General features: G+C 37.3%; 1 protein-coding gene across 1 annotated transcript in view; it reads right to left on the bottom strand.

The window, feature by feature from the left end:
- PCCA (propionyl-CoA carboxylase subunit alpha) overlaps positions 1-20,372 on the bottom strand; it is a 381,462-nt gene that overhangs the window by 105,851 nt on the left and 255,239 nt on the right. The window lies entirely within an intron of this gene.

Below are 20,372 nucleotides of genomic sequence, written 5' to 3'. Positions count from 1 at the left end.
CTGAGCATATTAAACCAACCAACAAACAAGCACCCTTCTGTGGTGGAAAATTTCAAACATATGCAGAAGACAGAACAGCTTAATAAACCTCTACAGTTCCATCACTCAAGCTCAAAACTTTCCCACTCAAAACTGATCTTGTTTCATCTATATTCCTGTTGATTCACCCGCCTGCTCCAAGAACACTTAGAAGCAAATCCCAGTCTTCTCAGTTTATCCATAAACTCAATTAATACACTTTATTAAGTTTAGCCTAAAGTATTGATGACGCTCATCTAGTTTTAGGCAAAAAAAAAAAATCAATCAAAAACTAATTTCCTATTCAGTATAACAGTTCTTTTCTATTCCACAGATATACTTTGGTTTCTTTGAGCCCTGGAAGGCGGGTGGGAGGAGGTGGAAAGTGGGTAATGGAGCAGAGAGCTGTAAAAGGTTACCTGGAAAACAGTCAGTAATCACACACGCACACGGCATATTACGCTTCCTATAATTTCTATTCACTGAAGGATAAGGTCACAATAAAGTGTTCCCGTTAGTCTGGGTCACAAAAGGAATTCGAGATGCATATAAAAATGCTTATTATCATTCAAGTTCTCTAAACCCATTCAACCATTCAGCCCTTTGCTTTCTGATAAGACTGCCAACAACTATGCCAATTAGTGTCAATTGCAATGTTAGATTTTTAACATTTGCACCTGCCTACCCAGTTAGTTTAGTGGGCAGAAAGAAGTGACTGATGGTTACAAGTTTCACCAGCACCAAACGCTAACTGTTCTTATGTTAACATTTGCAAGTCTACAAATTCACCAATCAGCTTTTTCAGGAAAACATATTATACATACTAGCTTCTGTAGGGAATTTCTTCTTTTATATGGAAGGTTCAGCCACTATATTGTGAACTATAGCAGTAATAATAATTTTTAAAAGCCTGAAGTTTTTTAAGTAAGGAGAATGTAATTTACAACAAACTCGGTGAATTACTTACAGTTACCTCAAAGTTTCACTCAGGCTAAATTCATGCATTTCATTTGAACACATGATCAAATTTTTAAAGACCACCTACTCATATTCTTTAGTTTTAGAACCAGATTTTTGGTTAAAGTTTCTTTAAGAATTTGCAAGCCAAAGATTAAAGCACATATAAAAGATTAAAGTATATTTAACATGGAAAAAGTCATGAACATCTAGAATTTGATCTTAAGATATATCTTCGTACTAATTAATTTTGCATCTCTATTTTTTAAATGTTAAATAACTGCCCCTAAATTTACAAACATGCAATAACTCTGAAATGTCAGGAACTAACTACAATCATTAATCTATCCTCAGATCAAAATGTTTCACTCTGGCTTATTATAATTAATAACAACACAGTATTTTCTAAAATTTCACAATTGAAGCAAATGATATGTAGCTGATGAAAGCTACTGGAAGTAATATAGTAGTTAAAGGCAAAGTGCATTACTAAAGAGAAATAAAAATTGCATGTCAATATCTAAAAGTATGGGAGATGCATATAACGGAGCACATTCCATGTAGTGTCATTACTTAAATTGCTACTTTTCCTCAACAATCTATTCTCCAGCTCTAGCAAGCAGAATAAATGGTAATTTTACCTGCCAAATTTGGCACAAAAAAGGACAAGCAACTTCATTAACAGAACAATGCTCTCAATATGATTTTTTTTCCCTTTTTCCACCCAGTGCCAAGTAGTAGAACAATTGGAATCAAGAAATCTTAAGCAAAATTATCTCCCCTTGTTGAAGTTTTACATGGTTGAATAAGCAAATGATACATATGGAGCGCAAGCAAGAATATCCTCCTGGTAAGTTAGTGTATTTCTTGTACTGCAGCTTAACTCCAAGCTGGTATGCTAAACTTAAGTGACCCCATGAATATACAGTCCATGGAATTCTCCAGGCCAGAATACTGGAATGGGTAGCCTACCCCTTCTCCAGGGGATCTTCCCCACCCAGGAATTGAACCAGGGTCTACTGCACTGCAAGTGATTCTCTACCAGCTGAGCCACAAGGGAAGCCCAAGTTAGTATAATTTTTGTACTGCAGCATAACTTCAAGCTGGTATGCTAAACTCAACAACAAAAAGAAACCTTTCTGCACTGAGCTGAAGTTCTCAATGTGTGATGTGGCATCGTGGGGATATATGATCATTTAAAAGCCAATAGAACAGACGAAACCTGAAAGCCTTGATTTATTATTGACAGGCTAAACTTTGGGTGGCAACATCCATCAGTGTACAGTATGCGGAATGAAACAAAACAGATCTTTCTTCAGTCTTTGATAAGTTAAACCAACGGAAAATGACACCCACCACCAGCAACTTTGCCAATTACCACTGCTCTCACACTTAACTGGTGTTGTCAGTAGCTGCCTATAAAGAGAATCATAAATTCTTTTAAGCCTTATTTCAAACAACTATAAAAACAATAAGCAACCACAAGTCCCCTATTAATTGAGCTGGACCTGTATCATTAACCGAGATAACACTGAAGCTAGTTTTCAAGTAGTCATCATTAGATTCTGAAAGCTAAGCGTAAGCACTTTTTATCTAGTTGGGTGAATTTGGTAGTTTCTCACAAGTTTGTCCATGGCTGCTTACAAAGAGGATTGTGCTCTGTTTAATCTCCAGCTGGTTTCCTTACTCTTGCTCCACAAGAAACCATACATTGCGCATCTAAACACAGTCCCGGTTTTAGAAAAAGCCAAGCAACAAAATGAAGCAAGAGCAATATAAACCCATCATCACGCTGACGTGGCAATAGGGCTGAGAGCAAAAACACCCACACAAAGCGCACTCAAAGTCATTTGCACTAAATCTTAAAATTTCAAGCAATATGTCTACCTTTGTGAGATTTCAACACTGAGTTAGAAACAAGTGGCATGGTTTATTTTATAATTCTATCTTAGAGATAAAATGCCTTTAAAAAAGAAAACAATATTGAAATAGACTAGAAACTCCAGCAATGGTAACAGCCAGATTATGAATGCCCCTTGGTTTTGTTTGCAGCTAAGCTTTTGTCACTTGTTCAGAAAGTGTGTGTTAGTCACTCAGTTGTGTCTGACTCTTTGCAACCCCATGGACTGTAGCCCGCCAGGCTCCTCTGTCCATGGGATTCTCCAGGCAAGAATACTAGAGTGGGTTGCCATGCCCTCCTCCAGGGGATCTTCCCAACCCAGGGATTGAACCCAGGTCTCGTGCATTGCAGTCAGATTCTTTAACATCTGAGCCACCAGGGAAGCCTTGTTCAGAAAAAATGAGCCTAAATTGAAGAAAGGGAACACGCACTGAGTGGCGAACATGTATCAGATATTTTAATAAACATTAAACTCACTGAATCCTCAGAGTAGGCCTGCAATGGGGATGTTATTAACCACGTTTTATAGATGCCAAATCTGAGGTTAGAGAATTTAAATAAGGGTTTATGGTTCCACAGTTAGTGAAGGAGCATATCCAAACCCAGATTGATCTGATTACCTCAACCAAGCCAGTTTAGATAGTTGTAGATAAATTCATTTGGAGGGAAAATACAGTAACAAAGGTCAATATTTTACTGAGAAGCATGGTCACTATAATAATTGTGCGGTAATTCCATGGAGCTTTTCAGAATGGGTAGAGTATGTCCAGGGAGATGGTGAAGGACAGGGAAGCCTGATGTGCTGCAGTCCATGAGACCGCAGAGTCGGACACGACTGAGTGATGGAACAACAATCCATGGATATGAGGAAGGCTTTGAAAGAAGGGCAGATCCCCCCGAAGAGCTGGATTCTGTCAGCCGGGCACCTAAACCATGCAGGTGTGCCCCAGAGTCGGGGAGGAGGAACTGCAGAGCCAGTGGGTGTTCAAACCACAGCAGGGCCCGAGGGCACCAGAGGCGGGGGTGGGGGACCGCGGTAGACGGCTCATCAGACTCACAGAGAACACGGCCCAACGTGGACCACGAGAGGCAAAGATTATCTCTAACACTCTCCAGGTATTCTATTGTGGCCTCAAAAAGGGCTTCATAAAATAAACGAAGAATACCATTCTAGGCAAAGAATTTTAGAATCTTAGAATATGAATTGATACCCACAAACCTCGCTAAGGTATGTGTGCACATTCTTGGTTTAGTCTTACTGTTTAAACTTTCCACGAATTTTTCACAAAATGGAAAAGAACTGTTTGCAAAGTAAACGCTATGTTAGATTCTTTCAAAAAGCGAATTGTTTCTATTTAAGGGGGAAAGGAGATGGCTCCTTCAGTACCTACTACATGCCAGCCACTATACTAGAGACTTTAAATACTTTATCTTATCTGATTTTAACAAAACTCTGTAAAGAATCCGCCTGCCAATGCACAAGACCCAAGAGACTCAGGTTTGATTCCTAGGTTGAGAAGAATCCTTAGAGAAGGAAATGGCAACCCACTCCATTATTCTTGCCTGGAGAATCCCATGGACAGAGGAGCCTGGCAGGCTATAGTCCATGGGGCTGCGAAAGAGTCGAACATGACTGAAGAGACTTAGCACACACGCACTGAAGATTATTACCCATTTTATAGATGAGGAAAAGGAAGACTCAGAAAAGATAAGTAACTGCTGCTGGTTTGAGTCAGCAGTCTCAGGACTAGTATTTAAACTCAAGTCCATTTGACTCAAGGACTTTACATTCTCCTCTGTACTGGCATTTATATAAAATACTATATAAAATACTGCAGTGTCTCAGAGGAGTTAAATGGCTTTTCCAAAGGTTAAGGACCATCTGTCTTCAAAAACTGTTTGGTTTTTTTTCCAAGTACAATGTTACATGACTGTTTCTCTACTACACCCTTACCGAGCCCCAAACTAAACCTTATTAGTAAATGCAGACAGTTAATTTTTACAACTGAAGATAAGGGAGGGGGCATACGACTGCCTGTGTCCCCGTATGCATGTGATAGATGCTTCTTTTTGTAAAAATACCCCCGCCTGCAGAACAGAAAATGTGATCACTGTAATATGATACTTACTAACTTCAAATACTAGAAGTAGGGTTCCCTAACATATTGTCCTGCAAATGTATATACAAGATAATTCACAAATGTTCTGTCCTTTGTATTGGAGGTTTTCTATTTCTACCAACATTTTTAGGTCATTTTCAAGAGATACTAAATGCTGTGAAGCCACAGAACACTGTACGAAACTCAGAACCATTAAAAGAACTCCTGAAGTAAATCTCATCCATAAAATTGAATAAAATCATTCTATTCACACATGTGTAACAAAACATTCTTGAACCACGTGTCCACAGTTCTCCTGACACCAGGAATCCCACAAAATAGTCACCAAAAAAAACACATAGAGAACAGAGATCATTTCCCCACAGTATGTTGGTCCTCCCAGGGAAATCTTTTTCTGACTTATTGTGAGCACTGTTCGAAGTATTTTTTAAAACTCTTTTAAGCCTTTGTGTTACCTTTTTCTCATATCTTCAATGGTGGAACATGCCTGACCTTTGAGTTTTGGAAACTGGCACAGTTAAGAACTGAGTCTGATAAATAAGATGGGAAAGATCAGCTATGACTTCCAGAAAACGGAAATATAAGCCTGAGATTCTACAGATTCTTGGATGGAATACTGAAACAAGACACCAAAAGAATTTGTGGGATATATTAATATGTATTTTTCAGTGTGATCTGTGGCTTTGGGACAATTTTAACCTTGAATAGTCCAAATTAACTTGGTCTTTTCAAGGAAAGGAAAGATTAATAAGAAGTTTAAGAATATCTTTTAGGATTTTTATACAAATCAGTATGTTAGAGCAAGAGAAGCTTTTCGAGAATGCAAACCTGTGCCTGTGAGTGAAAAGCCCCCAAACCCCCTGAAGCTTTTCATCCTAAAGAATGACTGGGATTCTGGGAGAGAGCACAACCCCCTGAAATGTAATTAGAATCATGGGCATGGGAGAAAAAAACTACCTAGATGATGAACTATGCCAGACCCTTAGACACACTAACTGGAGAACGGCATTATTTTCAAGGGAAATTCAAGTAGCTCTACTAATGAAATGTTAAGTTTTAAGGATAATTTTTAAAAGTAGTAGTAGCAAATACTTTTTTAAATATATTATTTTACCAAAGAGTATATGTTTTCCATTCTTTCAACGTATTTATTGAAAGCATACCATGAGCTTACACTATAGGCAGAATAAATCACAATTACAATTACTATGTGTGTTACGGAAACTCTAGTTAGGTGACTAGCTCTGCTTTTGTGGTTAATATTAGAAGCTTCTGAATCAAACATCTGCCTTATTAATGTATTTGGTACCGGTTTTCGCATTATTCTGCTTTCAGACTTCGTGTTTAGAGAAATTTTTTTCACAAGCTTATGCCCCATTTTCAGTTCACGCCTCTCTGAAGTCAAATATGCAAACACACACACAGAGCAAGATCTATTCCACAGGTCTCGACTTCCACCAATAACCGGCACCGAGACAAAAGGACCCTCGCAAAGAAAGCTATGTTTTCTTAATAATAACAGTTGTATAAACATAAGGTCTTCTCAGTTAAAGGGAAACCGACATCAAAAAGCAGTAAAACATAGAACCCTAAACCCCTCTTTCTTTGAAGAAACCCGTTTGAAGCGAGGTGTTTCTAGTTATGGGTGAATGAAATGAGAATTCAGCCGCAGCAAGCGGACATCCAGTCCTATGGAGGACTAATTAAATCCATCTGAGGAGCTGTATCTCAAACCGCCTCACACATTTCAAAGGAAAGCACCCGTCTGCCTTTTGCAAAGACATCAAAACCTTCAGTCACAAATGACGCACATCGAGGCTCTATGACAATGCTGTTTTCATGGGCTACAAAGCTCCATAAAAAGAATGTTAAGAGTTTACACTATTTCATTACTGAAGAATCAGAGTTAGGAAATGTTTACTTATCACTACCTGAAATTTCTTTCCAGCTTCCAATCCTATAGTTTTGTGGATCCTCTCCAAGATCTCAAAAATAACACAGGAGATGCATCAGTACTTAAAGTGCTTCATATATGTGCTGAGCGGAAGTTGTTAAAAAAAATACATGAATTAACCATGATTGCATGGTTATTGCTTTCTTTTTGATACATAAAACCAGGATTTTGATGTTCCATTAAGATTCTTGAGTAGTTAATAAAAGATCATAGAGGGTGCACAAAACTTTAAAACCTCATTGGTTTGACAAAATATCCCATTTAATAGCCATTATTTGGGCTCTAAAGTGGTAGGGAAAAAAGTTATATTCAGAATTTGAAATATTATCCCAACAGAATGAAGCCGTCTTAGTGTCTGTGTCTATCTCCCCAAGCCTGTCAAACCTTCTGTAATTGGTTGTGGGAAGCTCATATACAGAGGAATCACCCTTTTTTAAGCTGCATCATTTTTTTTTCTTAAGAAAGAGTATTAGATGTGACAGTAGGCAAAAAGCTCCCAAATAGGAGAAATTCAATACTTTCATTTTTTTCCCAATATATTATAGAGATAAAACTAACACCACCTGCATGGATGCTAAATTTAAGTGTTTCTTTCCATTGCAGAGAGCTCAATATAAAGAGCAGGACTAGCCATTAGGAGACCCAGGGCTTCCAGCCTTGCTCTCTTTAATCACCCAGCAATCTTGGGTGTCCCAAGTGTTAGTCACTTAGTCGTGTCCGACTCTTTGCAACCCCAAGGACTGTAGCCTGCCAGGCTTCTGTCCATGGAATTTTCCAGGCAAAAATACTGCAGTGGGCAGCCATTCCCTTCTCCAGGGGATCTTCCCAAACCAGGGATCAAAACCGGGCCTCCTGAACTACAGGCAGATTCTTTACTATCTGAGCCACTAGGCTCCCTAGGTGGTGCTAGTGGTAAAAAAAAAAAAAACAAAAACAAAAACCTGCCTGTCAGTGCTGAGTATGCAGTAGACATTTATCCTGCATATAACCTATTCATAAAAGTGTTTTGTTTCCTCAAAAGCACACTACTGTATAGAGTAAGCAACTTTCTTTTTAACAAAAATGAATGCTTTTCAACTCAACTGGTATCTTGCAAGGAGGTGGGTGGTTAGGGCTGTTCTTCTCCATGTGGTTACATGGTAAGACTGCCATCTCCCATCCCTTAAAGGAGGGGTATGGTCATACGACCCGCTGTTGCGATGGGATGGAACATGAGAGGAGCGATGCTGGCTGAAGCTCCAAGAACCAGTCGTGACTCGCCATGCTCATTCTTTCCCTTGGTCAGAGCGACCAGCAGCATGGCAGCCCGAGCCTCCTGGTCAGGAAGAGCCTCAGCACACGCACAAAGGACATTTAACGTGTAAGAGACAAACTGTGGGCGTTTTAGGTCCTTGCAGTATTAGAGCAGCTGTTACTCGCAGAATGTTCCAGTTAATCTCAAATGGTACAGGAAGCTCTCTCTCCACCTCTCCTCCTCTTCAGCCCTTCCTCCCCTCCTCCCATCCCTCTCTCTCAACAAATACTTCCTGAGAAGTACAAGGCATAACCACCAAGACAAGGTCCCCATCCTTATAAAGATATTTTAGTGTGAAGAGATGGAACTTAGTCAAATGGAAAAAGAAAAACAGAAGGTATATACTTAAAGTTTATGATAAATGCAATGAAGGAATTAAATCCTGTCATATGATAGCAAGTGACTAATTGGCCACTTAAGAGACCTGGACTCTCTTACTGCTTCCCCAGGTAAAAACAATGCCAAAGGCAAAGCAGTATCCATCAACCACAGAAGCTCTCAACTTCACTAGAAATAGTGAAGTAAAAGAATCTGACATCCTGACATCAAGCACGTGTTCACCGAAAATACAACACAAATTCCGGGAGATGGTGAAGGACAGGGAAGCCTGGTGTACCGCAGTCCATGGGGTCGCAACGAGTCAGACACGACTGAGCGACTGAACGACGACACAAATCTATTCATCGTAACAGTGACCAAGGTACAGAGTCTACTAATCCTCACAAGTTATTGACTTAAACACAATTTAGACTTTCTAGAAATCTCCATCCATCAATAGTATTCTCTAAAACATACTTCTAAATTGCTCTGATAAGAGAGGGCTAGAATTAATAGACAACTCAGAATATTATTACTACTCAACAAATGCTGTGCAGCTAACTCTACATTTTAAGTCTCTCTACTGTCGATGTACTTTTTTCTCACTGCCAAAATAATCGGAGCTGAGGATACTAGTACCTCCTATTTGCAATGGTGCCTCAGTGGACCCTAAGACGTCTCCTTCACCCTGCACTCCTGCAAGCTACTCTCCACAGCGTAGCCCAAGGGTGTTCTTTCTCACAGGCAATTCTGATCCAGTTTCCTGAAGGAAGGCCTTCTCTGGTTCTCCCTGCTCTCCAGATAAACCCACACCATTAACACAAAGAGTCGGGCACGACTTAGTGACTGAACAACAACCGATTTTCAAAACTTTTCAAACAGGATATGCAGTGGGTATCTATCCTGTATTTAACCTATTCATAAAAGTGTTTTGTTTCTTCAAAAGTACAGTACAGGTATAGTAGGCAATTTTCTAACAAAAATTAATGTTTTTTTCAACCCAGCTTGTATCTTGCAGGGAGATGATCAGGGCTGTTCCTCTCCATGTGAACACGTGGCAAGACTTCCGTCTCCCATCCTCGCATCATCGGGCCTCTGCTCACTTCATCTTGGTGTCAACCCTCACACCTCTCCTCTCACTACCTTCCCTCCCTGCCACCAGGTCCCCTACAAGCTTTCCACGTTTCAACTCTTCCATTTCCCCAGACATATCGCATAATCTTTTAGCCCTTTTTACAGTTTTTACGTATGCTTTCAAACTCTGACCTCTCGCCCTCCTCTCCCCCCGCCAGGCGGACTTCCACAGGACTCAGTTTGGCCTTCATTTCCTTCCTAAGTCCACCCACAGCCACCGCATGTCCAAGTCAGACCCCTGCCCCACACCAGGTGGCCTCCATAGCATCCACTGCTCCCTGGCATCATCACTCGTTCTACCTGGCACAGCCTTTATCTAAATAGTACAGAGAGAGATTTCCTTGTCTCGTTCTAATATATTATCATTTTAGCCTGTTCAAAGGTATCTTCATGAAACAACTGATTACTTTGGTCTATTCTATAGAATATGTGCCTTGTTTCAGTTCAGTTCCATTCAGTTCAGTTTCTCAGTCGTGTCCGACTCTTTGTGACCCCATGAATCGCAGCACACCAGGCCTCTCTGTCCATCACCAACTCCCAGAGTCTACTCAAACTCATGTCCATCGAGTCGGTGATGCCATCCAGCCATCTCATCCTCTGTCGTCCCCTTCTCCTCCTGCCCCCTATCCCTCCCAGCATCAGAGTCTCTTCCTCAAGCACAATATTAAACACTTCATGTACGCTGAAGGAAAGTCTTTGTCCTCATCATCCTCTACAGATGACAAATTTTACAGAGTCAGACATCATCTCTCTTGATTACTATTGGTTCTCCAGGAACTATGTCATTTGAAGTATCCAATAAATGGCTATGAAACTATATTACAGCTAAATGATAAATGTAGAGTGGCTACAAATATACTGAAATTCATCTAATGGTTGAGTCACTCAGCAAAGGCACTCAACTGTTTTCTTCACTGTTTATTTATGTACAATAAGTCTGAGAGGCCATCAGTATCATGACAAAATAAATAAAATGACTTACAATAAATTTTTGTGATAGAACTTTTACCAGTGCCCATAAAAGGCTAGTGGACTGCTATGGATTATCTCTACGTGCTTATAAAATTGAACTGAACTCAACCTGAGTATCTGGTGTCCACACTGAAAATTTGATTCCAAACAAAATTTATCAGAAAGTGGCTGAAACCAGGCAGTAACACCAAAAATCACTTGGAGTTTTAATAGTATTTGCCAACCTTAATGTTATAACAACCAGTACCATTTAGCTTTTCATTTCCAAAGTAGCTGGCTTTCATAACTTCTTTTTCCCCTTCATTGAGTCACATAACAAGTTACTTCACTCTTGAGCACAACAGGACTGAGTCACTCAGGAGGGTACAGGTGCAGCTATGCACCCCATTAGACAAGCAATTTTCCAGATTACATGGGCAGGAGCCTCATCTTTTTGTGAAATCTAGTCCTATGGTTCACAAGTGCAGTCCCAGACCCACTGAACAAGGTGGCATTTAAAAGTAAACAGATCAAGCTGTGCATGATGTACTCTTCAGACTTTATTTTTCTACCATCTTGTTTATTTGACCCCCTCCTACATTCAGAAATAAAATATTCTTTGACACAGAGGAAGAGAGACAGATACAATAATAATGTTTTTTTTTTTCCTAAGGAGGGTATTTGAAAATTATTTTTTTAAAGAACAATCATGATTCTTACCATGTCCCTATACAAATTCTAGTACCTTATTTAGCATTACTCTGCAAGTGAGATAAAAACCAGCTTATGATGTAAACTGCAGGTATAAACTCTTACTGAAGATGTACTTAAGATTCTTTTCCCTGGAGAAGGAAATGGCAACCCACTACAGTATACTTGCCTGGAAAAGTCCATGGACAGAGAAGCCTGGCAGGCTGCAGTCCATGGGGTTACGTGATTGAGCACACATGCGTGAGGAAGGTGGAAGGAGATGGGTTGGTAGCAATAAACTAGTAAAACTAAAAAAAAAAAAAAAAGATTCTTTTCATTAATATTTGAAAACATGAAGAAAGGGTTAATTTGTACACAAGATTATGTATTGGTATGTGCTAAGTTCCTTTAATTATTCTTCATCTTTTTGAAAAATGTTACATAAAAAATACTCAGCTCCACTTAAAACTACATTTTCAAAATGTTCTCTAAATATCAAAACAAACTCTGGTGGAATGTTTTCTTAGTCAGGAAATCTAGAACAAAATGCATAGTGGTAGAAAAAATGAGAAAGAGTTGGCTATACTAGAGAAAGAAAAACCTCACACACAGTGCATATATAATTATTTCTTATTATGCATCCATATGTAATTATTATTTTTTATTCTTATGCTCATCACCATATTCTTCCTTTGAGAAGAAAAATATAGGGTGGTAATTTCAATAATATGACTATTACAAAACATTCCCCTCCCTCCACCACAGGCATCTCAAGTTGAGACAATTTTACATCAACCAAAATGAACATTATTAAAACAAAATGCAAGCATAAACATCTTTTAAAACAAAACAAAAGCACAAACAAAATCTTGTAGATGCAATATCTTATGTATTTCAAATCTTGTGTTGCTCTAAAAATTACTACTTGCTTGGATAAGACTGTAAAATTACCACGAAAAATCAGTACTTTAAACTTTAACACAACTTGAAAAATATGTTAACGTCCACAAGAGTAGTAAGATGCTGAAAATGCTTTCTGATAAACTAGGCTTAACCAGTATCTCTAATTATACACTTTGTGAAACTGTACATTATGTGATACTATGATTTATTCTCGCTCTTGTGGTGCCTTCTGGGCTGCCTTTAAATGGAATGACCTGAGGCTCAATATTTAATACAAAGAAACTTCCTATTTTCATGTGACAAAACTGTTCTGGCTAGAAGTGTATTATTCCTTAGATTAACAAAGATGTGTCCAGAGTCTAACACAGCTAATTTTCCAAGTTGGTGCTACTACTACTCCGAATTTTCTCTAGCAGAAGTACTTTATAAGTCAGATGTAGAGAGGTACCAGTTCACAGGCCATGGAATCATATTGATACAGGTTTAATCTTGGATCCTACGTTCCTGTGTGACTTCGGCTTTAGTATTTCTGAACGTCAGTTTCCAACTCTTCTGTCAACTAAAGCTAATAACACTGACCTTGCAGTTTATCACTATCTCATTTAGAACATAGGTCAAGTGTTTAACACAGTGCTTGAGACAAGGCACAAACTAACCAGCTCAAAGTAATCAGCTGTTTCATGAAGATACCTTTGAATAAGCTAAAATAAGTATCAGAAAACAATATAATTAGAACACGACAAGAAAACCTCTATACTATTTATAGAAAAATAACAATAAAGAAAGCAAATATTCCCATAATAAAAACTCAAAATTATCTATAAAAGATGTCTCTGATTTTTCCACAAGCTTTGCTCTCCCACGCCAGTAAGTCTCAATGCTTTTCCTCACCTTCTTACACTGTGATTTAGACTCAAGTCCTGCCTTATGCAAAAACCATGTTCTAAATGGTTATTCATTAGTCATCTCAGCCAAGGAAAACTTGCATCTTCCCCTACATCCTTCCTTTCCCCCAGGCAGATGACTGTTTTCTTCTTTCTTTCTCATGGATTTAACTAGTTGAAGGCACCTTCATTAAAGCATTTATCACTGTATCTCAATCACTTTCAAGTCTCCTTACTGTAAGTGAGACTGCTTACCTGGCTATCTCTGAGGGAAACTGCCATGAATTCATCTTTTCCTTCCCAACACAATACCATGTTCATATTAGCAATTTTTCGCTGCTTCCTTGGAATGACTTTCTAGAAATAGAATTAGTAGGCTGAAGAATATCAATGTTACCAAATTGTTTAGTAGACAGGGTAAATAAATATATATTCCTATTTAATTTGTCTTTTAGTTGCTGACAAACGGCACCCTACTCTGGTACTCTTGCCTAGAAACTCCCATGGACGGAGGAGCCTGGTAGGCTGCAGTCCATGGGGTCGCTAAGTGTCAGACACCACTGAGCGACTTCATTTTCACTTTTCACGTTCATGCATTGGAGAAGGAAATGGCAACCCACTCCAGTGTTCTTGCCTGGAGAATCCTAGGGACAGGGGAGCCTGGTGGGCTGCTGTCTATGAGGTCGCACAGAGTCGGACACGACTGAAGCGACTTAGCAGCAGCGGCAGCAGCCCAGCAACTATTACTTGGAAAAATTATTATGTGAAATATTATTTGAAAGGTAAAATACATCCACCACAGTAACAAAAATATAAGTAAGTCTAAAAATACTTAAATATTCGTGATAAAATACTCATGATAGAACTGAGGTTCTGGATAACCTAGATGTTTAACTTTTTGAGGAAATATCAGCTTGTTTTCCAAACTGGTTGCATCATTTTACATTCTCACCAACAGTGTGTGAGGGTGCCAATTTCTCTACATCTTCAACCCTACTTGTTATTATCTGACTTGCTTACTGTAGCCATTCTGGTACGTGTGACGTGGCATCATCTCACTGTGCTTTAGATTTGCATATCCCTGATGATGAAGGATGCTGAACACCTGTGTATTTGCTTATTGATAACTGGACATTTTCTTTCAGAGATGTCTGTTTAGGTTCTTTGCTTATTTTTATACTATATTGTCTTTATTATTAAGTTTTATTACTGTCTTTAGTATTAACTGTTCTTTATGCATTTTAAATGCAAGTGCTTTGCTGGATGTATTATTTGAAAATATTTTTTTCCATTCTGTGGTTTGTCCTTTCAATTTCTTGCTAGTATTTTTTGAAGCAATGTTTTAAATTCTGACAAGCATCAAAATAATTTTTTTTGATGCTTGTGCTTTTGGGTCAAATCTAAGAAACCAATGCCACATGCAAGGTCACAAAGATGTACTCCTATGTCTTCTCCTGAGAGTTTTATTGCTTTACCTCTTATACTTCACATCTTTTATCCATGTGGGATTTTGTTATATTAATTCAATATTAGGTAGGGACCCAACTTCATTCTTCTTATACATGGATACCTAATTGTTCCAGCACTACTTGTTAAAAAGGTTATTCTTTTCCTACTGAATAATTTTGGCGCCTCTGTCACAAATCACTTGACCATACAATTATGGACTTGCTTCTGGATTCTCAATTCTATTCTATTGCTCGATCTGTAGGTTTCTTTATGCAAATACTGCACAGTCTTGATTTCAAGACAATTTTATAATAAGTTTTGAAAGGAGGAAGTGAATTCTCCAACTTTATTCTCTTTTTCAAAATTATATGGTCTATTCTGGATTCTTTACATTTCTATTTGAGTATTAGTATACACTTGAATGTCAGCATCAATTTCTGACTAAAATAAAGCTTAGATTCTGATAAAAATTACATTTAATCTGTAGACCCATTTGGGAAGTACTGCCATCTTTATAATATTGAAAGTGAAGTCGCTCAGTCGTGTCTGACTCTTTGCAACCCCATGGACTGTAGCCTACCAGGCTCCTCTGTCCATGGGATTTTCCAGGCAATAGTACTGAAGTGGATTGCCATTTCCTTCTCCAGGGGATCTTCCCAACCCAGGGATTGAACCCAGGTGTCCCGCATTGTAGACAGATGCTTTACCGTCTGAGCCACCAGGGAAGTCCTTTATAATATTAAGTCACTCAATTCATGAACTAAGTCACTTCGATTCATGAATTTTCAATAGCTTGAAGATTTCACAGTACAGGTATTGCACTTCTTTTGCTAAATTTACTCCTAAGTATTTTATTCATTGGATGCTTTTGTTAATGAAATTGTTTTCATAATTTTATTTTTGGAGTGCTCATTGAAAGTGAGTAGAAATACTACTGATCTTTATATATTTTGTTTCCTGTACCCTTGCTAAACCTGTTGTATTATTTGTAGCCATTTCTTAATGGCTTTTGTAGAATTTTTGACATACAACAGCATATAATTCTGTAAACAGTTTTTTTTATAATATTCAGCAATTATAGTTAGTTTGCTGCTGTTCCAGAAATGAATCTTTGCCATTTAGCTTTTAGTATAAATTTTATCAATACAAAACTTAGTTGAAATCGAAAGAATGAAAGGATTGTGACCACAATTTTAAACTGTAGCAAAGTTTTATGCCTATCAAAAAGTTAAGTTTTGATCTGTATATAAGAAGCAAAAAAAAAAAAAAAATCTCATTTAGGAAAATAAACTGAAAAGAGATTAAAAATTAAAAAGTGCTGTTTTTCTTGATCTTAATATTTAAGGTTATTTTAGATCATTTAGATTTTTCTTTATAACCATTAACATAAAAATTACACTGATATGACAAAATTCAATAGTCTAAGGATTCTGATTATTATTAAGAAGCATTTCACAAGGTCCATAGAGAAATTTCTATCAGTCATTCACTGTAACAAAGAATCTCTAATTCATTAGGAACACAAGTTTTTTCTAGTTTATTAGTGCTGTGTGTGCTCAGTTGGGTCCCACTCTTTGCAACCCCACGGACTGTATCCTGCCAGATAACTTCACCCAGGGAATTTTCCAGGCAAGAACACTGGAGTGGGTTGCCATTTCCTGCACCAGGAGATCTTACTGACCCAGGAATCAAACCCATGTCTCTTGCATCTCCTGCCCTGGCAGGTGGATTCTTTACCACTTAGCCACCCAGGGAACAGTTTATTAGTAGTTAACATGAAATACTGGGCAAAAAAGATTTTTTAGAGCATGTACAGTGTTCATTTTTACATCCTTGGGAAGCCCAAATTCCCAAGCTAATTTTCATCATGTCAAGAGTACTCTGACATTTTTCTTCCACATGAATTTAAGTCCATTATTTTTAACATCAACACATGAATGTTTTCCAGTTTTGCGTTATGCAGAATAAAAGAGAAATGGGAAACATCCTGTGAATCCAGAAGGCAGTCATGAAAATACTATAAAAGAAATTTGTTTTTTACATATATGAGTTTATCACCTTAATAAGCTAAATAATATCTCAGCCTTGTACGTATCAGGTTCTTTTCTTCTTAATGATGCTATTCATTTTGACATATATTCAGCGTCAGAATAAAAACCTATAATACATAAAATATCTTTTACTGCTTTTTCACTGCTTGCTTTATTTCTGCAAATTTTCATCCTCCTTACTGAAAAATTTTTCATTAAAATACTAATTTGCAGTGGTCTGTATCAAATTTATATGAAGTCTGATAAAATGTGTCAGAATTTTCTTCCATTTAAAGGTTAAATAATATTTCCTTTCATGTATATATTTTGCTTATCTATTCACTTGGCACTGGACCCTTGGGTTGGTTCCACTTCTTGGCTATTGTGACTAAGACTGCTAAACAGGAGAATGCAAGTATCTCTTCAAGATCCTGCTTTCAACTGTCTGGGATAAACAGCTAGCAGTGGAATTGCCGGACCTTATCAACTTTTAACTTTTTACATAAACCACAGTACTGTTTTCCACAGCAGCTGCATAAAGGGTGCACAAGGGTTCCAATTTCATTCATACTTGCCAACATTTACTATTTTCTGGAGGTTTGTTTGATAGTAGCCATCCTAACTGCTATGAATTGGCCTCCAATTATAGTTTTGATTCGTGATTCCTTGATAATTAGTGATGTCAAGCATCTTTTCACATGTTTATCGGTCATCTGTGTACCTTCTTTAAAGAAATGTCTATTCAAGTTCATCGCCCATTTTTATTTATTTCACTTTATTTTTGGTAATAATTTAGATTTTTATTGTAGTACTTTTAGCACTACTAATAATCAACATTTAATTTGTTCTGGACAACATTCCAAGCTCTTTAGAGATGTCATTTCATTCTATCCAATTAAAAGACATTATACTTTATCTCCACTTGATAGAGGAGGAAACTGAAATTTAGAGGAATTAATTTCCTAAGAGCATACAGCTGTTAACACCAATCACAACATAGTGTCCAAATCACTCCATTATACTGCCTAATTGTCTCTTTCTTAATAATTCTTTTATTTATCTACTAATGTAGATATTTTAAACTTTGTAATAAGTCCTTTGCCCATGTTTAAAACAGATTGCTTCTGTGAGTTACTTTATATATTCTGAGTAATATGCAAATATATCCTGCATATGCAAATATTTTCTCTCATTCCATGCACTGCCTTTTCGCTGATTTTGGTGCACATAAGTTATAAATGTTGACGGAGTCTAACTTACCTATTTTTCTTTTGTTGCCTATGCTTCTGATGTCATAATCAAGAAATTATCAAGTCCAATGTAATGACTATTTTCTCCTAAGAGTTTTATACCTCTAGCTTTTTCATTTAGGTCTTTAATACATTTTGAACTCCTTTTGCATAAGGAGTAAGATAAGGGTCCAATTTCATTCTTTGGCATGTGGATATCCAATTTTTCTCAGTACTATTTGTTGAAAAGACTGTCCTTTCCTTATGCAATGGTCTTAGCACTCCTGTCAAAAACCACTTGATTACTTATCCACGGGTTTATTTCTGGGCCCTCTGTTCTCTTGGTCTGTGTGTCTGTCTTACTGGTGTTCATGCTGTTTTGATTACTGCAGTTTTAAAATAAAATCTGATATCAGGAAGTGTGTGAGTTCTCCAACTTTGTTCTTCTTTTTCAACATTGTTTTAACTATTGGGGGATCCCTGAGATTCCATATGAATTTTTGGATTTTTTTCTATTTCTGCAAAAATTCTGTTGGGATTTTGATAGGGATGACACTGAATCTATATGCTTTGAGTATACTGACATTATAGCATACATTAAGTCTTCAAATCCATGAACGTGAGATGGCTTTCCATTTATTTGTGTCCTCTTTAATTTATTTCAGCAACATTTTATATTTTCCAGTGTGCAAGTCTTTGTCCTCTATGTTTAAGTTTATTCCTAAGTATCTTACTCTTTTTGATGCTATTGTAAATGGAATTGTTTTTGCTTTGTGTATTTTAAAATCTTACATAGATGATATCATTAAATATTGATATATATATTTTTCACATCTTTCTTTTTCATCATTATTATGGTAGACTTTCAGAAAAGTCTTTATGGTAGACTTAAAGTCTCTATTATGGTAGACTTTTCAAAAAAGACTTTCAGAAAACATGAACACATTACTGTGAGGAAAACAAATTTGTATTACCTGTTGTGTCATTAACCTAGACTGTCACCTCTTAGCTAACTTCCTACTGATGTGGCAGAAAAACAAGTAAATGGTCATAACTCTCCCTTCTGAGACTCTAAAATCAGGAGCTCGCCACTATTAAAATCTTTACTTACTGCACACTATTCAACTTGTCTCCTTTCATAACACTGATGCTAAATGAAGCTCAGTCCAAATATGGTCAGGAAAAAGGGATATACTATCAGGAATACTCAATTTTTATTATGCCTGATGCTTCTGATAGTAGCTAAGCCAATACATACAGGAAGTAGTTTTTGATACTATATATCAAAGTGGATATTTTCCAGGGAAATTTTTAATGTATTAATTTTGAGGGTTTTTTTTTTTAACACATCATGAGCTGAAAAGTAAAACGAGGTTAATTCTACAATGAAAACTCGACAGATATCACTTGAACTGTGCCAGTGATCTATAGCTTTCCAACACGGAATCTGAAACAAGCACAGAGAAATAACAACTCTTAGACATAAGCTGGGCAGTTTTCTTATTAAGGCAAGGCACTGCTTAGAAAAACACTGTATCAGATTAACAGTAACACTTCAGTAGTGACTCAGTACAGAACGGAAAATTATGCTAAGGCCTACATTTTTGCAAAGCTAACCTTCCCCTAGGAAAATACTATACTACATTATCTTTTAATATTCAACACATGTAATTTGCTACTCAATTTGATGCACAGTTAAGTGTCCACTTACAGAGCTATTTTTCAAATGATCATATAGATAGGAGAAATATAAAGAATCATATAAGTTCATCACAAAACATATCATAAGAACATGGTTTAACTCCATCACAGTTTTCATTTTAAGACAGTTGAGTGAAATATCTTTTAGTAACAAATGCTTTAGCAATTCTAGCATATAGATGAATCACAAAACTTAAAGACAAGCAAGAATACTAACACAACACTGCAAAATAATTATACTCCAATAAAAAAAAAGAAAAAGAAAGACAACCAAGGAGACCAACCTTAATTCAGGAATTAATCTCATTTACTTGTGACATAAAAATGTCACCTTCTCCAGTGTAACAGCCTTACACTTATCTAGTACACAGTAGACATGCAATAAGTATTTGCTGATTAAATGAATTCTCGTTATTTCTTACTTGAAGTATTTTTTCCACCTGTGATAAGAATCTACCATATATATCAAGCCTCTCTAAGTACTGTTTCAATGAAATTACCTTATTTTGATTTTCATATCCAGTTTAAATTTTTTGATGAAAAGTCATTTCCTCCCCCACCTGGTAAAATGACACCTCAGTGCAACTTAGCCATGAGAAGAGAAATGTAGATTAATATTCATTATGTGCATGTGTGCTAAGTCATTTCAGTCATGTTCAACTCTCTGTGACCCTACGGACTGCCACCGCCAGGCTCCTCTGTCCATGGAATTCTCCAGGCAAGAATACTTCAGTGGGTTGCCATGCCCTCCTCCAGGGGAACTTCCCAACCCAGGGATTGAACCTGCATCTCTCAAGTCGCCTGCATTGGTAGGCAGGTTCTTTACCACTAGTACAACCT

This window comes from Oryx dammah, unplaced genomic scaffold (assembly GCF_014754425.2).
Source record: "Oryx dammah isolate SB20612 unplaced genomic scaffold, SCBI_Odam_1.1 HiC_scaffold_24, whole genome shotgun sequence".
Classification (NCBI taxonomy): domain Eukaryota; kingdom Metazoa; phylum Chordata; class Mammalia; order Artiodactyla; family Bovidae; genus Oryx; species Oryx dammah.
This window is presented reverse-complemented; position numbering and strand designations above follow the sequence as displayed.